This window comes from Temnothorax longispinosus, chromosome 11, assembly GCF_030848805.1.
Source record: "Temnothorax longispinosus isolate EJ_2023e chromosome 11, Tlon_JGU_v1, whole genome shotgun sequence".
In the NCBI taxonomy this organism is placed as follows: Eukaryota; Metazoa; Arthropoda; class Insecta; order Hymenoptera; family Formicidae; genus Temnothorax; species Temnothorax longispinosus.
Window position 1 is genome coordinate 6980184 of NC_092368.1, and position 15532 is coordinate 6995715.

A 15532-nucleotide genomic window follows, 5' to 3' on the forward strand; every position below is an offset into this window, starting at 1 on the left:
ACATGCCATTACGAAATTATAATATAGATAATGCATACCTTCCCACGATAAAAACATGTGTCTATCGACGAACTACTAGCTATACTAGTATTATCAGGTTCACTTGTATATGATAACACTATGCTATGTCCTCGGATTCACTTCAATGTGGTAACACTACGCTAAGATTATCGTCTGATTCACTTATATTCATAATATCCTAAGGCAGTAATATTCACATTAAATGAACTTTACAATTTGAATAGAAAAGAAGTTAAGAATAACAGATATTTCAATTTTATATGCCATTCTAAACAAAAAAAGATGAAAATTATACTTTACTTCTAAATATTAAATATACTTTTTATTAAAATAAAATATTGTAATTGTTTCACTGTGGAATTTTAAAATATACACTTGTATATATAATTTCTTAATTTTTATTGCACATAAAACACATAGTAATTAAAACAAATAAAATTATAAATCACGTTAGCTTACCAATATTGAGTTGTTAGCAACCGATGTCTGATTTCTACTTTGAAGCAATATTTTTCGATATTGCTGATATAAGGAAAGAAAAATGTCTAACTAAGGGTATCATTTCCTTTATCATAGAATCAGGTATGTCTAGAAATGCTTGCTCATTAATTTGCTCATATAAACAAATAAAACTAAAATACAATTGTTCTACATCAAGAGACACGGTAGTGTCTCGCGCCAAGTACACGCGATTCGTTCTACATTAATATTTTTAAAATATGATAATAACCTTTGAATTTTTTAATATATTGACACATTTTAAAGAGCTTTTTGACACTTTCCCCGTGAGGTCTAGCCCCGCTTATACACTGTCGGTCCGCCTCGTGTCGTGTAAACGCCTACACTCGCCTAACTTTACACATCCATATAGTTATACACAAATTGTTTAATAGAGATAGTTGTGTCATTAATTATTTCCTTTGTTATTATTACATGTGTATAGTAAAGCACTCTATGAGCCTATACCAATATTTGTTAAATATTCTAATTGTATTGACTATATAAAATGGTTCATTTTTCTTATCATTCCATATTTGCAACCTCACTATGTTTCTACTTCAAATGATTATAATTTTTGGTAAAAATTTTACATGGGTCAGTTATACTATCCCTATATTGTAATTATCAACAACATTATGGTAACACTTACTATAAAAATAATATTCCTATAACCATAATTATTATACTATATCTTTATAGTTTCAAATATTATACATTTTTCTCTCAGCGTACAGTTAAAGCTCTCTTCTCTGCGAGTTCTTTACATCTTTCGCCGATGAATATCTTCGAGTGTACTCGACGCGGAATTGGGTCATCGTTATATTTCTCCTTTTTCTTTTTTTTCCGTGTTCTTTCCGAAAGACACGGTTGTTCTGCGGAAGAAGGCTCGTAACAGCCGCGAGCTTTACGGAATGATGCTACATCGCGCGCGGTGGACCGGTTTTCTGGTGTTGCACACAGTCCCTCATCGGTTCCCAGAGTCGCTTTAGATACGCGAGAGAGGTAACGCCAAGCAATATAAACTGGTCGTTACACCCTCCCAGAAGGGGAGTTACAGTGCACTATGTCATCGTTTCTCGATGACGGCGAAAAAATAATAACTACGAGCGACGTATGCATAGAGCGGCTCTTGGAATCCAGCCTGTGAGTCCAACACCCGCAAATCGACGGTTGACTCTGGACGAAAGCGAGCTCGAGAGCAAATAACAATTAATAATACTGTTGGTGAGGCTCTTCGAAAGAGACGGATGTAACGAAATTGTTTCTTTCCGGAGCCTGTTAAGTACACTCGGTGTAATTTTTAATGGAGACGCACGAAACTGACGAAACTGACGGATCTCCCAGATTCCGTTCCTATGTTAGACCAGTCTAAAGATAGTGATCGATTTTGTTTTGTTATCTTATCGATTAACAACCAAAGCACTCATATTGCAATTTATAATATGAGTTTATTTTTATTTATTATACATTTAACGGGTAAAAGTTACCGAAGGATTCACCAGAGATATCATTCGCTTTAAATTCGCGACGGATAAATCTCCAGCCGCCGGCGAGATTCATACAACTGCAACAAAGCTGCAGCGCTTTAAATTACAGCACGCTGCACTCCATTTGCTTGCCCCCTTTTTCTCTCTGCACGCGTGAAATGCTTTTAAAGCGCAATCGTTCGTACGTTGACTCGGCGGAACGATTACGTCGGTTGAGGCGTCTCAATAAGTAAGAGGACGAGAATCTTTTCTCAAATGTATTTCATATCAGGATTACGTTTCTCATATTCGGCGCGATAATCCTGTTAAACCCAGGTTTCTTAAAGAAGAAGAAACATATAAGCAACATGTTTTCGTCCGGAAGGAAAACCCCTTTCTGCAAAATTCATTTCTGTCGCTACCTGTCTTGAGGTGATAGTTATAAAGCTCTATATTTAGGTGAAAACAAAGCGTTTGTTTTATTTTATGATCCACATCCGCGCGAAATAAATAAGAGTAGGTATGTTTTGAGTGGAGGTAACCGTGCAGAATATAATTTTTTATCCCAGTTAACGAAAGCTCGGTAAAAATTCAAATAAAGTGGAGCAAAGCAGAGGAACTGTTAAACTGGTGATTTAGAATCATTAGCGAAAACGCCGCGAACTTAATGACGCGACGGAGGCGGTCGACGGTCTTTTCTCTGCCTTGACCTTACGCACGCTGTGTTTACGAGTCGCCGCGCATGCACTCGGATTATCTGATTCATTCGTATTCCACGGTCGGCGTCCAAGTGTAACGGAACGCGTGGCATACCGTGGTTTCCTGTAGCGTTCCCTTACATCTCGAAACGCTAAGCGATCGTTAGTTAGGCGGCCAATCGCCTTTCCTAATTGCGTAAGGCAACTAAAATATTTAATGACACTCGACAGAGATATTTGACAAGGACATATTTGCCTAATTCAATGCTTCTGTTTTAAAATTCTTGATTATAATCTGCAATTAATTCTTTTTTTTTAGCATATAAATATTATATATTAATATTAAAATTTACTTATTTACGCATTTGTTATCCATTTACCTAAATATGTATATTAAATAATAATATGTAGATATATAAGTTTGCCAAAGTGATATTTTAACCCTTTATTGCATAAAGTTTTCTGTTGAATATATCTTGCTGAATCAAGAGACACAGTAGTGTCTCGCGCCAAGTACGCGCGGAGCGAGACCGACTGTGACTCTTTTACGCGACGCAACGAGTTGCGATGAGGACCCGAGATTTTGAGTCTCAATAAATGACTGAACGGATCAAGTTCAATCTAATCTCAATCGATAGCTTGGGGTCGAATTATATGACAAAAGTGTTTTTATTTTTCCTCTACGTACTCTACGAGCGGAGATTTTGTGATGCAAAGTCCGAAGTGTGTAAATTTTTATTAAGATACGTCATTGTCGTCAGAACGTCACTTAACTTTTGCACCACAGCGCTAATTGCGCGTCTTTTTCACTTTTTCGACGCTAGCGGTGCTATTAGGCTGAGTTTCGTATTTTAAGAAACGTCGTCGTCGTCGTCGTCGGACAAAAATGGCGTCTGTACCTGTCCATTTTTTGACACGAGAGGGCAGTGATACTCGTGCAGGCCGTGCACTGCGTGCAGTGCCACGCAGTGCACTGTCGCAGTGCGTGACAGCGTGTAACGTAGTACGTGTGCGTTCTGCGCTCAGTGCAGATAAGACGTTCAGCCGGTTCAGCGCGCTGTCATTACTATGTTTACGCAAGCATTATTTTTGTAGTACCTAACTTACGATAATTCCTCCGCGTAAACGGGGTTTGTGATAACTTACGATAATTCATTTTGTGTAAACGAGTGAATTATTGTAAGTTACTACAGAAGTAACGCTCGCGTAAACGTAAGTCAGTTATAACCTAGAAACGGAGTGTGACAGTCATGACCGTCGCCGCGTCGTGACAAATAGTGAAATATATAAGTATTGGTATTTATTTAGAATACGGGCCTGAACGCGAATATAGATGAAATTATGTTCAATCGACGCGTTTTTGCACAAAATGAAAGAATCTGACAGATAAACGCGGCGGTCTTTGCCTCGCGAAGCGAGATATTAATCGTTACAGTTGTCGACTATTCAGATTAGAAAATCTGATATATCAACGAAAATATTTTATTAAAATAAAATAAATAAATTTTTCTCGTAAAAAAATTTGACGCTGCTTTTTTACTCCCGTCACATTCTTCCTTAAATTATGTTTATTATTTTTTTATTAAATCAAAAATTTTAGTAATAATGTTTAAATTTTAATGTTTAAATTTCGAAGTCTAGCAGCGCTGTTTTTTTACAAAAAAATTTATTTATTTTATTTTAATTAAATATTTTTATTTTGTACTGTTACCTTTAATTCTTTGTTATTAAAGTGATTCTTTGGAGTATTATAATTTTGTTAAGGAGAATTAAGAAGCTATTACCACTTGGGTTAGGATAGGACCCTTGAATGGAAACACAAAGATATGTACCACTTGGGTTTTATTTGTTAAAAGTAGTTGCACAACAATTATTTTTCAAAGCAATAGGTATATATATTCTCTTTGCAATTGGCGCAATTTAAAGATTTCACATCTTTTTTTGAAATACATGTCACTTGAGTTGAGTTAGGTAACATAATTTTGTGATATAATAATTTTGTTAAGGGAGAAATTAAAGCTACTACCACTTAGGTTAGATTTTTGGATTTATACATATTACTTAGGTTAAGCTATAGGTAATGTAATTTTGTAATGATATAATTTTGTTAAGGAGAAAAAGCTACTGCTTAGGTTGGATTTTTGAATTTACAAAATACATTGCGTGTACTTGGCGCTTTTTTTATCTTTTTTGAAAAAGGTTATTAGTATACGGAGATTTTTGGGATTGCTAATTGCAAATCTGAAATTGAAATTTAATAAATCAAAATGGCAGATTCAATATGGCAGCCAAATTGAAAAAGGATAAACTGTGGCTTATTTACCTACGTATAAAATTTTATATGTATGAGTTTTTTAGACTTTTATTATAAATCTGTTGCTAAAATTTAATAATACAAAATAGCGAATCTAATATTGAAGAAATTTTTGCTACTTTTTAACGAAAAAGTCTAATATAAATAAATAAAAAATACCTACATATATAGGTAGGGGAGACCAGGGACTAGAAGTCACACGGGTAAGTTGTCACAAACCTTATATCTCACCTAATAGATTGAGTGGAATATTCTTCTTTATAGTGTAAGTTGCTCTTATCGTGTTAGTCAGGTGTACGAAATAGCTCGTTTCAAAAACATCGCATGTGATATTTACAAGCACTTTTTAAAAATTGGAGGTCGTGAGTAAATTTTTCTTGCCTCTATTTTTATTGTTCTGTTGGTTTTTGAAATTACTAGTCGTAATTTCTTTTTGGTCATAAGAAATATTATAGTTTTAGATAATTTTTCCTGTATTTAGTTAACCGTCATTGCAACATAGTTTATAAATATAATGTTTATGAGAATTACACAGCCTCACAAAAAAAAAAGAAATTTTTGTCCGGCGGACCGGACTAGTCATTTCTTACGTATTTTGGGTCGCTGAATCCGAATCCGAGGTCAGAATTCAAAAGTTGGTTCGTTTTTTTTTTCTAATCTCAAAAAAACATACTTTTTTAGTACATTTTGAGCCGTAATGAAAAAGCGCGAGCTAGCTTCGAAATTCTGACCGTGGATTCGGATTTAAAAGCTTGAATTACATAACAATTGACTAGATTTTTTAATAAAAAAAATGGCAGATCTAATATGGCGGATGTTTCTTTAAATTGATCCGATTTGCTTGAAACTTAGTACTCGGGGGTTTTTGTGGTCGCTGAGTACGAATCTGATGTCAGTTTTTCAAAATTCAAAATGGCAGATCCAGTATATCCGATGAGTTTTTGAAAATTGACCAGATTCACCTAAAATTTGTTACTCGAGGGTTTTCGGGGTCGCTGAATACGAATCTGACGTCAGATCATAACATAATCACACTGAAAATGCAGTTTTTCCCACATGACTCTGAGAAAGTACAAATCTATTATATATATATTTGATGTCCAAGACCACAATAGAGTCAAAGTATATCCATGACTTGATCCTTCTGCAACTAGGGTACCTCCACGTGGTGACGGTGGGCAACGGATTTATTCCGGCGTTATAGATACGTATCTCACCCAGAAATTTCGCCTTTTTAGGGTTTTCAACCTAATACCTGCGATTGGTCTGATTACGTCACTCACACACACACTGAACTTGACGCAGCTTCATTTGAATGTTTTTTGAGATTAGAAAAAAAAACGAACCAACTTTTGAATTCTGACCTCGGATTTGGATTCAGCGACCCAAAATACGTAAGAATTGACTAGTCCGGTCCGCCGGACAGAAATTTCATTTTTTTTGTGGGGCTGTGTTATTATTCTTTTATTTACTCAAAGTTTATGAAAATATCACAAAGTTTATATGAGAATTATTATTCTTTCATTTACTCTAAGTTTATAAGAATTATATTACAAAGTTTATGAAAATTATTAAGTTTTTGTTTAATTCATGCTGCAATATATTATTAAGTTAAATTTACCAAAAACTGACACTAACTTTAATAAAATATTAAAACAAGAACTATTGTTGTATGTTTCTTTTACATGAAAGATACATGACAATCAATCCAGAGTTATGTGACAACCAACCCCGGGTATGGGGTAAGTTGTCACATTTGCGCGGTTTTGCTTACAATTAAATAACTTTTTTGTGTATAAATATATACATCTAATTTTTTTTTCTTACACCTAAAGGATGTAGGTACATTATAAAGTAGTATACGATATTATAAAATATTGCTAACATTTTTTTAAAATTAGTATTTGAAAAGTGTGACAACTAGCCCCGGTCTCCCCTACCGCAAATATAAATTTAATATAAATATGGCATGTATGGAACGAGATCACAAAACACCATAGTTCTCCCTTTATGAATTTTCAACATAGATTACACTTATCCAACAAAAAGAAATTTGAGTGGCTACTAGATATAACCTTTCGAAACAAATATAAGAAAATCAATCCAATTAAATATTGTTGTATCCTTGATAACTCTAACCCAGGGAATATACGGTTCACAAATAACATTACAGCCATAAAATTGAATGAGTCCATTATTGAAACGTATGTCGATCCGAATAAATTTATAATCTATAATAATCTGTTAGATAACACGAACGACAAATGGTTCACTAATTTGTCTAACAAGGAAATTCTTTCTGAGGTCACAAACCTATTACAACTTGGAGGCAAGTTCTGCCTGCCGTTGAACCATAATAAAAAGAAAGCTATCCATGAATTTATCAAGGACATCGAAGGCAATACTAGACACCACAACATAAAAAATCTTTCTAAAATACGCAATCTTGTCATCCCGCAATTCCATAATTTCTTACATACGAATCCGAGTAGCGATACAATCAGCAATAAATTATTTTCAATGCAAAAAACGACTCAACGGAAATGTTGTTCTGTACTGAAAATGACGATATCATTTTCACAAGGAGTGACAAAGGTAATGTTACAGTAGCTTTAAATAAAAACATTTATGTACAGGAAATTGAAAACATATTAAATGATACCAATACGTACACGGTGGTCACCAAGAATCCGGCCAAACAAATAGAAAATAAACTGAACAACTTATTAAAGATATGGCATTAGAAGGATTACATTTCTAAACAAGATTTGTATAAACTCCGGTCTAGCGATTCCCTCCTACCTAAAGTCTATGGTCTCCCGAAGATTCATAAAGAGAATCACCCTTTTAGAATTATAGTCTCATCTGTAAACACAGTCTTATAGGCCTTCGCAAGATATCTGCATGGTATAATCTCGGAAGGCATTCCCCATGCAATTGGTCACGTAGATAACAGTTTCGATCTGTACAGGGAACTTTCCAACAAAAAAATCTCTAATTTGGATGTCCTGGTCTCATTAGATGTAACGTCTTTGTTCACCAACATTCCTCTGGATCTTGCAATCAAAGGGGTTAGCAACCGTTGGCATCACATAAGTAAAATAAAAAAAATACCGAAAAAAGAATTTTTACTAGCTCTCGAGTTTGTTTTAACGTCCACATTTTTCACTTTTAATAACGTGATATGCAGGCAAACCTATGGTGCACCAATGGGCTCGCCATTATCTCCGATCGTTGCTGACGTTGTGATGCAAGATCTAGAGAAAACGTCACTGAGATTGATTGGATTAACATTGACTTTTTATCGTCGCTATGTTGATGACATAATAATGGCAGCACCCTCTGATAAAATACAGGATATCGTAAACATTTTTAATAGTTATCACGAAAGACTAAAGTTTACTGTGGAATATGAGGTCGATCGCAGCTTGAACTTCTTAGATCTCTCTCCGCACGTTATTGAGAATACTTTATATATAGATTGGTATCAAAAGAAAATGTCCTTTGGTAGATACCTTTCTTACTACTCGGGTCACCCGGATTGTCACAAGATAGGTACTATATTCAGCTTACAATTAGTGGACAGAGCTATCCTACTGTCTCACCCCATGTACCACACAAAAAATTTAGTAATAATCATCAACATTTTACTTAATAATGGGTACCCTCTTGAACTAATCTTTAGGAAGGTCAGGCTGAGATTAAAATATCTGCATAACAATAAACTTGGACACACAGATGAAATTGAATCAGTAAGTCAACATAGCGACGACGCACTACAGAGTAAAAAATTCATTGCCATCCCGTTTATAAAAAACATATCCAACAAAGTCGCCCATTTACTTAGCAACGATGAACTTATGGTAGGATATAGAGTGTTAAATAATCTTGGCAGGTTCGTTAAGGCACAAAAAGACAAAAATCCCGGAAGTCGAACAATAATGTAATTTACAAAATATCGTGTAAAGATTGCAGTGCTTCCTATGTAGGACAGACAAAGCGACAATTTAAAACTAGATTAAACGAACACAAAAATAACATAAAAACGGTTCCATCGAGGCATTCTGTGATTTCCGAGCACATTACAAAATTCAACCACACTTTCGATTGGGACAATACAGCGATACTCGATTCTGAACCAAATTATAAGAGACTTATATCAGAGATGCTACACATCAAAGAACAAAAAAACGGGATCAATTCTAATACAGACACAGATTATCTGGATGACTCATATTTTAGTGTTGTACTTGACGAGCTAGCCAATAACAAGAATTTCAACTAATTTTTGGTTTATGTATACACTGTTTTGTTTATAACTCTGTTCGTCCCGACAAACCGCGCAGTCATTCGACATCCGTAACACGAGAAAGAGCATTACATCGCAAATTATACGTCCTGACAGATACATGTAAGTTTTAACGGATTTCATACTTAAGACAATTAATTCATTTACACACGATCTCCTTTCAGACAATCCTTTTATACTTTGACCATACAACCTGACAAAAACAACACTTCTTATGGACTGGACCTGATTTATTCTCGCCTCCGAACGAGGAATTAATTATGTAATTTCGCTGACTACAATTTATCTCCGGTTTTGACTGCATAGATGCAACGACAAAAACTCAATATGTATTCGTTAGGCTCTCGAACGGTGAAGTGGCTCTATAGGTTTAAGAATTTTATATTTTTGTAACTACGACGAATATGATATTTTATACTACGGCTGAAGAAGACTCGGTGAAGTCGAAACGTTCCGTTCTTTGTACATATGTTAATTAATTACATGGTTTAACATCTACGAATGCTCGATCATTGGCCTTTTTCTTTTTAATTTTTATATGAGCTTTTATACGAGCGTGATTATTATTTTTATTTTTAAATATAAATAATTTTTCAAAATTCTTACGGAATAAGTGTCAAATTCCGCTTGTAATAAAATTGTATTTGAAAAGTGAAAAGTAATAGAAATTATCAGTGGCAAAAGCAAAAAGACGGAAAAATAATTACATATTTATGTTACGTTCAGGTACACATACAAGTCTTAGAAACATAACGATACGACAAATATGTTACACAAGTCAATTATGAAATACGTAAAAATATTATTATTATATAATTAAAATAATATTATTATAAAATACGAAAAATTGCGAAAAAATAGGTCTTCAAGTAGGGACACTATGCAACAAAGAGTTAATAACAAAACGTAAGCTGTAATTCAGTGGATGAGTAAATTTCTTTTCTCATATTCTCGAGAACACAATCTTCCTCAAAGGCAGTCCATGAAGGAAAGATCGTTCTCTTCCTGGTCGCCGCTGGTCAACGAAATTTTGCTGTCCTTCGAATAACGGTCGATGTTTAACACTCCGGTCACTTCCGGCCGGAAGTGTATAAGACTGCGGTAGCGGAAGCCACTATCGTCGTTGGCGGGCATACAATATCGATCGCTTCTCCACGGCGCGGCGGCGTGGCGATGCGATGTTATCGCCTCACAGTGCTCTTTCGCGCATTTACGAAGTACGAAGCACTTTACAGTCAAAGTAACACGCGGAATAGCCGATGGATTTGCTGGCAGCCGTATCACGGAACAATGTCGGCCTTTTCCGCGAAGCAGCGAGTCTTGAAATCGTGAAACGCAAATGCGTCTCATCTTCGTTCGCCTTCAATCGAATCGGAAATGAAAACTAGGATAACACACGGAGCCATAATTTCACTTCTTAATTTAAGTTAATTGAACGGAAAACGCACATTATTATTATTATTATTATTACTATATTATTAAATTATTATTATTATTACTATTACACTGTTTAACAAAAAAAATGCACAAAAAACTAGTTGTTTCTGGTAGTTTTGCTTTCTCATAGAGGATGCTTTGTTTTCGTAAATCTCGTGTATGAACCTTCGATCGCGTATAAAGCTAGGTCTAATCAACCAAATCTTAAAGAATTACATATGAAATAGGAATAGAAAAGGTCGAAAAAAAATATTTTTTTAGTTTTTGATGCCAATCCCTTACAGAAATTTAATACTGTAAGTGATTATTTGGCTAGTGATTATAATTACTTATTTCGAGTATTAAAAGTACTGTTTTTAATGATTTTAATACTCAAAATAAGTAATTAATTACTAGCCAAATAATCACTTACAGTATTAAATTTCTATAAGGGATGTGTTCTGAATGTTCTAAAACGTTGAAAAAATGCATTTAAAAAATGTCCGTGTGTGTGTGTGCGGCGTGTGCGCGTGCGTGCGTGCGCGTGCGTGCGTGCGCGTGCGTGCGTGCGTGCGTGCATGCGTGTGTGTGCGCGCGCGTGTATGTGTGTACACATTTATCTATAACTCAAAAACTAATCAACCAAATGTTAAAGAACTATATATGAAATAGGAGTAGAAAAGACTAAAGAATATAGTCGCATCCGCATGCGCATCTATGCCTATAACTATATATAATAGATATTTGAGTTGTTACTTTCGCCCCGCGTTACTTTTGACCCCACTCTACCCTATATTAGTTTTTTAGCAAAATACATAACCACACACACAATTTCTGCCGTAATAAATTATAATATCCCTTAAAACACGCACTTTGCCTATACCTTACATATATAAAATTCGTAACTTCGATATTGAATATCTCGACTTTGGTATCGGCACGGTTCTTACAATTGAGGAGGTGTATAGATAACACTATTACGAGCATATAGTCCAAAGTTCAAGCAAATACATAGAAAATCGATTAACCGATGAACGTTCTTAAAGGAAAGTTAGTATTGATTTTGACGATGATCGGTAAAAGGGTTCTTTCTTTAGGTATAAAATTTTAAATTTTTTGAAAAATACCGGACAGCCACATTGACAACAGTTTTGTACTTGCTAATAAATTAAAAGGAACCTTTGTGGATACAGATTACGTACTAGTTTCTCTGGATGTGATCTCACTTTTTACGAACATCCCCACTAACTTAGTCTTAGAAAGTATTGCTAAGAGATGGTCACACATTGCGAGAAACTGTAACATTACAAAGAAGGACTTTATCAAAGCCGTTGAACTCATTTTAGATTCAACATATTTTCGTTTCAACAATAAGATTTATAAACAGAAATTTGGTTCTCCAATGGGTTCGCCGTTCTCTCCCATCGCTGCTGACATGGTTATGGAAGATCTGGAGATCTGGGTGTTGCAACAACTCACTTTCGCTATACCTTTTTATTTTAGATACGTAGATGATATAGCTTTTGCAGTACCTTTTTATTTTCTTGACAACATTTTACAATTATTTAATGCTTACCATCCGAGACTTCAATTTACTATGGAAGTTGGTGGTGATAGACTTAATTTTTTAGACTTGACTATTATTAAGAATGAGAACATTTTAGAATTTGACTGGTTTCACAAACCTTCTTTTTCAGGCAGGTATCTTAATTTTTTGTCGCAGCACCCAATCTCACAAAAAAGAGGCACGATTATAGGCATGGTTGATAGGGCCTTCTTACTTTCCCACCCTAAATATCATTGTAAGAACGTTAAGTTTATAATTGATACTCTCCTGAAGAACGACTATCCTTTGACATTTATTTTTGATACTATCAACATGAGAATTAAAGCGTTACTTAACAGACGCACTCGCAGACAGGATGAATCTCTAACCATTTGCGATGAAGAACGGCGTAAATGGTTTACGGTTCCATACGTTGAGGGGATCTCCGATGATTTTACAAGAGTTGTCAGGGATCTTAATGTCAGATTGTCTTTCTTCAGCCTAAACAAACTTAAAAAATTTATTAAAGTACAAAAGGATGTCCTCCCAGCTCAATCGAATAAAAATGTGGTTTACAAAATTTCCTGTAGAGAATGTGACGCGTCATACGTAGGCCAAACTAAAAGGCAATTAAAAACTCGAATTTCTGAACATCGGAGCCACATTAATAGAATTACCTCGACACAATCTGTCTTCACTGAACACAGGCAGAATCTAGATCACGATTTTGACTGGGAGAATGTGGAAATCCTAGACAAAGAGAAATATTTATCCAGGAGACTAATTTCTGAAATGATTCACATAAAACTACAGGAAAATAGTATTAATTTGCAAAATGACACCGATTTTTTACATCACGCATACATGACTATTTTAAATAAATTGTAAACCATGCCTACGATTGATGTCCTTATTGGCTGTACAATTGTTATGACGCGTCGAGCTCTCGTGCTCTCATTGGTATTTTGAATTTTATCACAATAATACTTTTATCATCGACACAACTATCTATGTATACATTCGAATTCTGACTACGTTACGTTAAATGTTTTTATTCCGTCCGTCGTTTTTAAAATGTCGATGCTACCGACAAGTCACTTCGATTATTTATTAATTCCCACGTTCTCTTTGGCCATTTGGTAAGTTAATCACTGTCTCGGGTTAATTAAGTTTTGATTTTATACATCAAAATCTTATAGATAAGGATCATTTGGTACAAATAACACGAGTCGACGAGCTTGCTATTTAGTTTGGAGAACGTGGGCTAACCATTGTTATCGCTGAGGATGGCTCGAAATTGAGCCGAAACGTTTGAAGTTATATCCAAGAAGATGAATAAATGAGACATTACGCAAGAAGAACCGCGTTTGACCCTTATAGCCTCTTTTCTTCCCGTTTTTTTGAAAAATGTCCGTGGTTGTTCTAACTTCCGCCAATTTTGAGATATCGGGCTATTTATAATTCTATTATTTATATTCTTCAGTCTTTTCTACCCCTATTTCATACCTATGTGAACTTAGCACCCGACTTTCATATATATTATGACTATTTTATATACATATAATTCTTTCAGATTTGGTTGATTAAACCCAGCTTTATATACGCAATCAAAGGTCCGTATGCGAAGTCCATATATGGACCATACAGCTTGAACTCCCAAAGTCAACATCGATTTGACATTGCATCGATTGTAAAACCCCACTTGGACTAAGCTGACTCTCTATCAATTCATAAAAAGGTTAAATTTAAAATTTAAAAAAATGTGCAAATTAGGAACTTGTTTCCTCATCATTACAGATCGCTACCATTGCTTCTATTTTATTTTGCTCATAAAGCTCCCTCTATGAGGAAGCCAAACTAATATAAATACTAATAATTATGCATCAAATAAAATACAAGCTTCCTCATAAGAGGAGCTTTGTGAGCGAAATAAAATAAGAGCAATGGTAGCGATCTGTAATGATGAAGAAGCAATGTGCAAGTTTCTAATTTACACACTTTTTTAAAATTATGCTCCTGTTTTGGAATGCGCTGAATACGATCCCGTTTACAAAATTACTCTATCACGTCACAATTTTAAGAAAAAACTTTGCCAAAATAGGCCATTGGCGCACAACATTGAATTATATGCCATTTTGTAGGTATTGTTGTGTACCTACATCATTAGAAAAATAAGTTTAGGTGGGCGTTACCGGTTCAATTACCAGTCTTAATACCTATTTATTACTCACCGTCATAACTGTCACAAAATGATATTTTTATATCTTTCACATGCACTGATGGCAGCTTGATTCTTGCGTTTGAGTGTCCTTTTTTTCCCCGAACTGGCCGCAAGCAGTCGACTTATTTAGCCGAACAAACCAATAAGTTTGTTTACCGCCATCACTACGGGAAAGTACCCTGGGCGCAAAGAGAAGTCTGGGTAATATTATAAAATACATTATTTTATGTAAATCTACTAATCTAGTGATATTATAATATTTAAGTTAAATAGTGTAAAGTTTTCAGTGCCAATTAGCTAATATTACAATATGCGAAATTTACGCCCCAGAAAGTATCTTTTTCACGTTTTTGAGACTTGAGACTATATTATTGTTATTTCTATCAACATCTTCTATAAATGCATATAGAAGTCAAATGTGTGTGTTTATGGCCCTTTAATAAAGGTTCTTTGCAGTTAAAATTGCAAAAATGGGCTATTATGTCAATATGGCGGGTATCAAAAGTAAAAATTTGAACATTAATTTTGATATTTGCCATATTGGCTCTGCCATTTTTTATTTATCATCTTTGACATCAGATTAATTTTCAACGACCTGAAAAATTCTTAAGATTGAATAACATAATTTAAAAATATTTTGTAGATTCTTAATGGTCGCAACTTTGACGCAATAGACTCTATGTTAATCATCAACATCTTTTTAACCATAATCGACACAACAAATTCGTGTTAAGGTGGTTCTCTTGTCCTTATACTAGAGAAAATCGATTTTCTATAGATTTTCTTGAAACTGTGAATATATGTTAATTTAGGTGTGGCTTATGCGTGGTATAAATTTCAGTACCTCCTCCGGTATAAAAAATCGAGATACTGAGCCTCAAAGTCTCAATTTTTACCAAAAAAAATTTTTAAATTTAATTTTTTTAATTTTGACATTTTTTCCTTATAGAACTCGACGAGAGGAGCAACTTTGGTCCTTTTGGTTAACCTCGTACCTCTTACCGTTTGGCCTGGAAAACCTTTTCATTAGTAAAAGTTGA

The 15532-nt window shown here is 34.6% G+C and overlaps 1 protein-coding gene across 14 annotated transcripts in view; it reads left to right on the top strand.

Annotated features, from left to right (window-relative positions):
* Pnut (septin 7-like protein pnut) overlaps window positions 1-15532 on the top strand; it is a 79357-nt gene that overhangs the window by 43656 nt on the left and 20169 nt on the right. The gene's annotated exons all lie outside the window — the stretch shown is intronic.